Raw genomic sequence first — 9,187 nt, 5'->3', positions numbered from 1 at the left:
ACAGGTAATAATTTTGTGAATAAGTCTGCAAGATTGACAATTAATTGAATATGTTAGACACCAAAATACATTCTCTTGAAATGTATAAAGAAGAATTTGGTGAAATGTGTTTTAATTCTATCTCCTTCAATGTACACTCCTCTTAGTTGAGCGATGTAAGTAGTATTTGTTGGGTTTTATGCCCTAAATAAAACTCATCTCAATATAATCAAGTTTATTAGTTAATAAAGATCAGAAATAACATTTTATGTTGCATGGTTCACATGATTTATTTCATGATTATATGTATATAATGTATGAATTCTATTTAAGTCCAAAACATATGAATTTGTTAATGATTATAGTGTTGTCAGCACAGTGGAATATAATCTTGATTATATGTTCGAAAGTTTATTCCTTGATTTGTCAGAACTCTGGATTTAGACTGGCATGGTAAAATCAGCGATTGGTATTCTTACACCTTGGATAAGTGGTATGTCCTTTCCAGGGCATTGGCAAAGTTTACCAGTATCGGATGTATGGAGTATACATTGGAAGGGGCAGATATTGAACTTTGATTAGATATATTAAAATTTACCGTAATATCTATTCAATTCAATGTCACCTGTTGATCATAGATCAAATGATCTTAATCCTGATATGTTTAGGTTCGATCTCAAGAGTATTATACATGTTCTTTGATTTGTTAGTTAAGCCTACTTTTGAGTCAGGGTGATATGTACATTTTAGGAACATGATAGTGCAATTGAGTGGGAGCGCTAACATAAATATGGAATCTATAACTTCTATCTGACAAATAGAAAGTAAAGGATGATTTCCTTCGAGCTTGACCAAACGAAAAATAAATGATAGAGTACTCATTTCACTTAGCTGAAATATCATTTATACGGGGTTAAGTGTTTTAAGGATAAAATACATTGTAGGGTGTTACGGTAATCTAATCCCTTTACAGTGTAGATTATCTATATAGAGGATCATTGATCAAATTAGGATTATAACAATGGATAACTAATGATGTGTCTATATGGCAGAACATATAGAGCGTTCTATATACTGAGAGTGCAATTCTAAGTTCTATGCGTGGATTCAACGAAGAATTAATAAGTTTGTGAATTTAAGATATAAATTCTTGATCTGCTTATTGGAAGCTCGGATATATAGACCCATGGTCCCCATACTAGTTGAGACCATACTGCTTGTAAGACTCAGTTAATTGATTTTGATTAATCAATTATAATTCTAAAGTTAGACTATGTCTAGTTTATGAATTTTCACTAAGCAAGGGCGAAATTGTAAAGAAAAGAGATTCTAGGTTTATTTATTAATTAAGAGACTTTATATGTCTAATTAATAAATATATTAAATGACAATATTATTTAATAATTAATTTTTAGTTATTAAATAATTAGAATTGGCATTTAAATGGTTAAATTAGAAAATTGACGTTTTTGAGAAAATGGGATGGAAAAATGACAAAATGGCAAAATTGCAAAGTGAGCCCATTATCCATTCTATGGCCGGTTACTTAGTGTGATTTTACTATTTATTTTTCTATTATTTTAATGCCAAATAATTCTAACCTAAACGTAGGTGGTTACCTATAAATAGATAGTGATGGCTCTCATTCACACTTAACTTTTGTGAGATGAAAAATGAGTCTCTTTCTATTTACCCTAGCCGCCACTTCTTCTTCTCTTTTCCTCTTCAATTTTTTTTTTCGAACCTTGAGTGAATGAGTGAGTGCCCACACACATCAAGTGGTATCTCAATCATAGTGTGTAAGACTGTAGGAGATTCCAAACAACAAGAAGGAGAATCAGCATCAAAGGAAGGAGAGAAAGAGATCCAGGTTCAGATCTTGGTGATGCTCTGCTACAGAAAGGAATCAAGGGCTAGAGATCTGAACGGAAGGAGTCATTATATTCCGCTGCACCCAATGTAAGGTTTCCTTAAACCCTTATGTGTTTATTTCATTGTTTTAGAATTCATATTAAGATGTTAATGAAACATACATGGTAGTAAATCTAGATTCTGGTAAAATATTTCCAACAACTAGCCTAAGAGCCATGGTAATGATTTACTTTCATCAAATATGAATTAAAACGATGATATGCATTGATTTGGATGGTTTCATGTGGTTTCTGTGCTTATTTGATGATAGTTTAGAAATCACAATATATGTTACTGAAATATTTTTTTTGATCTAGAATCATTATTTCTGGAAAGTAGACGAAAAATTAATAAATTTAGGCTTTTACAGAACCTAATTTGGATTTTTTATGAATTAGTTATGATTTTTTGAATTTGAATGAAAATATCTAGTTTCGGGATGCACACGCGCGCGCATGAGGACAGGTGCGGCTCGCTCGGACAAAATTCGCTTCAGACAACTAGCGTGTCCGAAGCTTGCCCCATTCCGCCCATGTCCCTCGGTCAGATAGGCTGCATGCAGCCTTGATGCTCGGTCAAATGGGCCATTCCGCTCGCGCATGAGTATGCAATGCATACCCTTGTGCACCAAACTTGTTTTCTTCATAACTTTTGATTAAAAAATCGTTTTTCATTAAAACAAAAGCCAATTTTTGGTAGAATTTTGTGTAGAATCTGAATTTTCAATCAAAAATCTAATTGTCAGAATAAAATTAATTTTTATTATTCTTTTAATTAATTAAAATTAATTTCTGATATTAGTAGGCTTTGAATTTTGAAAATTTGATTTCTCACGAAGGAGCCTTATGGTTCATTTTAAAATTTTAGATTATTTTATTTATTTTAATTATAAGATCAGATATTATTTTTTATGATCTTACTTTGATATTAAAATATTATCTTTTAAAATAATCTTGTTCAAATTTCAAAGTTTGCTAACCATATCATATATTTTTTTTCAAATTTGTTATTTTTAGAAATATATTTATTAATTAAAATTATAAGATTAGGAATATGTTAGGTTTAACATTTTATCTTATTATATATATATATTTTTTATTAAAATTATATTTTGCCAAAAATAACATGATGATTTCAAAATTTGGTTAGTTTAGTTTGAATAGATATTTTAGGGTTTCAAACCATAATTTTTTCAAACTTATTATTTTTTTTAAAAATATTCTAACCATATAAAATATCTTATTTTTTAATTAGTTTATTTATGTAATATTTAAATTTATTAAATTATAAGACTTAGAATATAATAATAAAATATCTAAATTTAAAATTCAAGATATTTTATTATATTATCTTATTAGAAATTTTAAATAAATTTAAATTTTGAATAAACTTGATATTTGAAAAATTGGTTAGATATTTTTTGAGTTTTTGTTAGAATTTAAGAAATTTAGGAGTTTGTTGAATTTTGAATTTTTTCAAATATTCTCTAACAACCTAAATTTGAATTCTAGTTAAGATATTTATTTTAAAATTTAATTTTATTTTAAATTTTAAAATTGAGATATTTGAGCTTACTTTCCAGATATTCTAGATCAGTTATTTGTTTGTATTGTTTGTTTATATATTAAAATACAATTTTTTTTTACAAACTTAATATTTATTTGATCTAAATTGCTATGATTAACTTGTTGACAGATCCAATGATCTGATTTTAATCATAGTCCAATTGTCAATAGATCTTATAAATAATTTGTAACATGTAATTTTTGTTATTTCTTTCATCTGTGTAAACCTAGTAACATGATAGGGCCCATCCAAATCATTTTGACCTGTGTGAGCCTATATGTTTGCTATTGGGCTTAGATGCATATAGGAAGCCTATTTAAGTTTTACTAAGTAAATGGACTAGGTTGCTAAAATAAATTTTGACATAAGTAAATTTATTTAGGCCCAATTAGATTTGGGCTTATTCAATGAATAACAATTGTTTATTTAAAGGTTAAATTCCTCTCTTTTGGGCCTTGTGTGAGAGTTGGGGGCCAATAGAAGTGGGTACGACATACTGAACCCAACTCCCTCTCACATGAACTACCCCAACTGTGAAGGCCCATTTGCCTTATTTAAATAATTGTATTAGGTTAATTATATTAGTCTAACCTAATTAAAATTGAATTAGCAACATAATTAACTTTTAAAATATATGAAATTTAATTTTTCATTTTATATTTAAAGTTAATTTTAGAAAAACACTTAGTTGATGATATATATTCTAGATAGTTATTTCTAATACTAATTATATTTCTAATATTTAATTAGGAAAATATCATAGATTGTGAAATTAATTTTTTAATAATTAATTTTGATACAATCTAAGTTAAGTATATTTTTCCTAGTATTAAATTAGAATTAATAATTAAGTTTTCTCTATACTTAATTATTTATTTCTTGAATTTAATACATTTAATTAAATTAAAAATTTAAATATTTAAGTTGATTTTCATCATGATACTTAAATATTATTATTTTCATGTTATTTAATTAAAATTGAAAATTATTTTAAGTTTGAAATCTTATTTCAGAATAAATTAATTTTGTATAATTTTCAAAATATATTTTATTTTATTTTATTAATTTTTTTCCCACAATTTCGAAATTGCATTTCTTAAATGCAGAAATTTCGAATTTTATTTGAAAAATAGATTAAAGTTGAAAATTATTTATTTTTATTTTGGACCAACTTAAATCAATGATTTTTTCATTTAATGATTAATTAAAAATAAATGAATTAAAATATATTATAATTAGAAATTGAATTAATTAGTCAAAGAAAATCTATTAAAAATAAATGAATTAAAATATATTATAATTAGAAATTGAATTAATTAGTCAAAGAAAATCTAGATATATATTATCTATTTTGCTTGAAGTATTTTTCTAGTGTATTTAATTAAATAGAAAATTAATATTTAAGTTGATTTTCATCATGATACTTAAATATTTGAAATTTTTTTATAATATTTAATTAAATAGGAAAATTATGTTTTTGTTGTAAATTAATTTTATTAATTAATTTTGGGCCAATATAAAATTAGAATAATTTTTTCCAGGATTTATTTTTATTTTATTTTAACAAGCAATTTCGAAAATTGTATTCTTAAATACTTCAATTTTTTTTCGAAATGCCATATATATTTATAGAAAATTAAATTTGAGTTGTAAATTAATTTAAATTAATTTTGAAATAACTTAAATTGAATATTTTTCTAAATATTTATTGGAAATTATTACTAAGATGGAAATAATTCATGTTATTTTCATATCCATCTAAGTAAAATTTATAAATATTAAATTAAAATTTATATTTAGAATTTTTCATTCTAAATTGAAAATTTTAATTAAATAAATATATATCTAAAATAAATTGATTAAAATAAATATTAGAAGAAAATACACTTTAAATAATGAGCTTTATTATTAGGACATTTGATCTCCATTGTTGGTTTTACATAGCTTTTGTTTTAGTGAGTAATCCTCCCTAATGGAGGAACGTTCATTAGCAAGTTAGCACCGTTTAATCTCGAAAGATAAGTATATTTGTAAGTGTTTTATATGGTATTGATCACCCTAATGGTGGCGACTGTATTTGACTTACAAAATATGAAACAATAGTGGAAGCTCATAAGATAGAATAGCCTTGACTCTCGCCTAAACTGGACAACGCTGGATTCCAATCTTGATCGAATAAAAGGTTGCTTGAATGTTTATCATTTTAGATGAGCTGAGAACTCTATTCAATGGATGGTAGCTTTGACTCTCGCCTAAACGGGACACTGATATCAGTTTGTTGAAGACCTTGGAAATTATATAGGATTGTATGTTTTAGTATTTTCACTTGTCATTCCTACTTGCTATGTGTTTAATGATTTCTGAATTGTGTATGAATTTATATTGAACCATGTTATTTTCTGCTATTAAATTGTAGTTTAATTTTGAATCTTCATGGTTGGTCTAAGTTGGTTTGTTTTTCTAATGAGATAAATCCCTAATGGATTTTCACCATTAGACAAACATAATAGTGTTAGATATTGAAAGATAAATATTGTAAGTGCAACATCTAGCTGTTCATCAATTGATGACACCTTAGATTAGTATTTACAATATGAAACAAGAAGATTGTATAAATAAGATTACTTCGACTCTCGCTAATTGCAGCATCGTTGGATTCTTATTCAAATACGAAATTATTCTAATTCCTCTTAGCTTATTCATTTCGAATTAGCTGAATAACATATCATTGGATGAATGGTCTATAAATCATTTCATGTCATTCTATTTTCTCTTAAGAAATTTAATGACGCATTTGATTATATTCTCGAAATTCTATCCCGAATTGATATAAATCCTCAATCCTAGAAATCTCCTACTTGTATGGGCAAATAAGACTTAGAGTTAAATTAGTAGTGGTGGTCCAAGAAAGAATTACTCATTATATTTGGTATAAATTTAAGTCTTTGACTTTAAATTTTAGATTCCAAATAAATATTTTTTTACAATACAGTTACACTTTCACAAGTGTTTAATAACCATTTTCTCTCAATGGATTCAAACTGTATGTTAGTAAGGAATATGAGTTTAGTATTCTGTGAACAGGATCCACTTGCACTATTCTAAGAACTCTTTAAAGTAGCTAAACCTAAGTCATCAAAAAGACACAACCACAAATTTTTTTAATCTATGGTATTTATATCTTGTTCATAGTGGTTTTGACAAGATCAATCTCTGCAAAGAGTTAATATGCCTACATCCACTGAAAGTAGTTCATCCCATTTGCAGATGGATGTACATTCAGGGGTGGATATGAGTTTTTCGTTGTATTGTTAAAACGATCAGTCTAGATTTTACCTTATGGAAAAGAAATTTGAAATGTTTGAAAAATTTCATGAATTTCTAGCAATGGTGAAAAACCATTACGGTAAGTGGTTAAAGATCTTACGAACTGATAAGGGTGGAGAAATAGTTAGTAGATATGCAGTTCAAAGATCATTAAATTGATTTTGAATTATATCCAAACTTAACTCCTTAGAAATTTGATTTGCATATTGATGATTAGTTATTAGTCATTGCCTAAGTCCTTCTAAGGTAATACCCTAGTAAAAGGAAAATTTCAGAATGATGCAATGGTTGTGTACTTAGTGTAAACCATTACTAGATTCATGGATGACCTAATCAAAATCTTAAGAAAAGCTAGAACTGTTAACCATGGTTTGCATGTTTGTTAGCTATTCTAAGTGATTAGGGGTGGACCATCCCATAGTCATTAGATAAGAAAGTGTTTGTTTAAACAAATACTACTTTTCTAAGAAAATGACTAAGTCTGAAAATAAAGTAGCAAATAAAGGAGATATTTCTTTTGATTCCATAAGTGTTCTATCATCTTATTTTACATATGATGATCCCACTGCCTCTGTTGTCTTGACACAACCGAAGAGGTCAATACCATTTAGTTTTCTTAGACATAATTCACGGTACCTTGTCATAGTGGGAGAGTTTCTAGGAACTCACCTTCTTATGACTTGGAAGACACTAGTGATTAAAATCCATTGTGAGTTTAAACAAGTAATGGATTGTCAAGATAAGAAACTAAGAAGAAAAGCCAATAGAACTATGCTTTGATCCATTCACATGGAATAACCTAAAGTTTTCTATTATAAGGACAAGAAAGGAAATTTTCGTGTATAATTCTATTCAATGGACTTAACAAGACTTCCTGTTCCTAGTAGTATAGGTTTGAGTTTATCTAAACCTATGGCTTGTGGTATACCTAGTAATTACTTACTCTAATGTAAGCTACTTACTTTAGTAAGATGCTGAAGCATTTTCTTTCTAATGGCAATCTATAGAAGCTTCTCGACTTCTAGGCATAGATTTTATTTATCTAAGGAAGAGTCTCAACTATTCCAGAAAAGATAAGGCCATGAAAGAATTCTTTAAATCAACAGTGAGAGGTCTCAGATATGCTTTAGTATGCCTTAGACCAGAAACCTGCTGTTGAGTGGGAGTAATGAGTAGGTATCAGATTAATCCAGGAAAGGAACATTGGAAGACAATCAAGTAAATCTTAAGATTAAGAAGAGGAACTATATGTTAGTCAATAAGGGTTTGTTTAAAACTCTTAGACTACACCACATCAGATTTCTAGACTTGCTTTTGTGCTAGTAAGTCTGCTGATAAGATGGTGATTACTATGGGGGTGGAGTAGTGATTTTGGAGAAGTGTAAAAACCTATCTGAAGTTTCTTAGTCTACCAGAAGAGACTGAATGTTAAAGTGGCAAGAAAGGTACTTATTCAGTCTAAGGAAAGTTCTATACGTACATTTGTGGCACCGTTCCAACTTGTCTTAACTACTAGTGTTATTTCTTGATAACCAAAAAGTAGTTGCCAAAAGTATAGAATCCAGTATCCCCAGAGAGTAGACATATAGAGAGGAATTTCACATTATCAAGGATTTTGTGATTAAGGAAGAGTAATGGTGGAGAAAAGGTTGTGTTGAATTCAACCTGTCAGATCCCGTTACGAGGAGTATACTACTACTACACTTGATTTGTATATCAAGGTGTTGAGATTATTTGAAATGCACATTTTGTTTTATATTAGTGCAAGTGGGAGTTTGTTGGGTTTTATGCCCTAAATAAAACTCATCTCAATATAATCAGATTTATTAGTTAATAAAGATCAGAAATAATATTTTATGTTGCATGGTTCACATGATTTATTTCATGATTATATGTATATAATGTATGAATTCTATTTAAGTCCAGAACATATGAATTTGTTAATGATTATAGTGTTATCAGCACAGTGGAATATAATCTTGATTATATGTTCGAAGTTTATTTCCTGATTTGTCAGAACACTGGATTTAGACTGGCATGGTATAATCAGCGATTGGTATTCTTACACCTTGGATAAGTAGTATGTCCTTTGCAGGGCATTAGCAAAGTTTACCAGTATCAGATGTATGGAGTATACATCGGAAGGGGCCGATATTGAACTTTGATTAGATGTATTAAAATTTACCGTAATATCTATTCAATTCAATGGCACCTGTTGATCATAGATCAAATGATCTTAATCCTGATATGTTTAGGTTCGATCTCAAGAGTATTATACATGTTCTTTGATTTGTTAGTTAAGCCTACTTTTGGGTCAGGGTGATACGTACATCTGGGAACATGATAGTGCAATTGAGTGGGAGCGCTAACATAAATATGGAATCTATAACTTCTATCTGACAAA

This window comes from Cannabis sativa, chromosome 9 (genome assembly GCF_029168945.1).
Source record: "Cannabis sativa cultivar Pink pepper isolate KNU-18-1 chromosome 9, ASM2916894v1, whole genome shotgun sequence".
In the NCBI taxonomy this organism is placed as follows: domain Eukaryota; kingdom Viridiplantae; phylum Streptophyta; class Magnoliopsida; order Rosales; family Cannabaceae; genus Cannabis; species Cannabis sativa.
Note: the sequence above shows the minus strand (reverse complement) of the source record.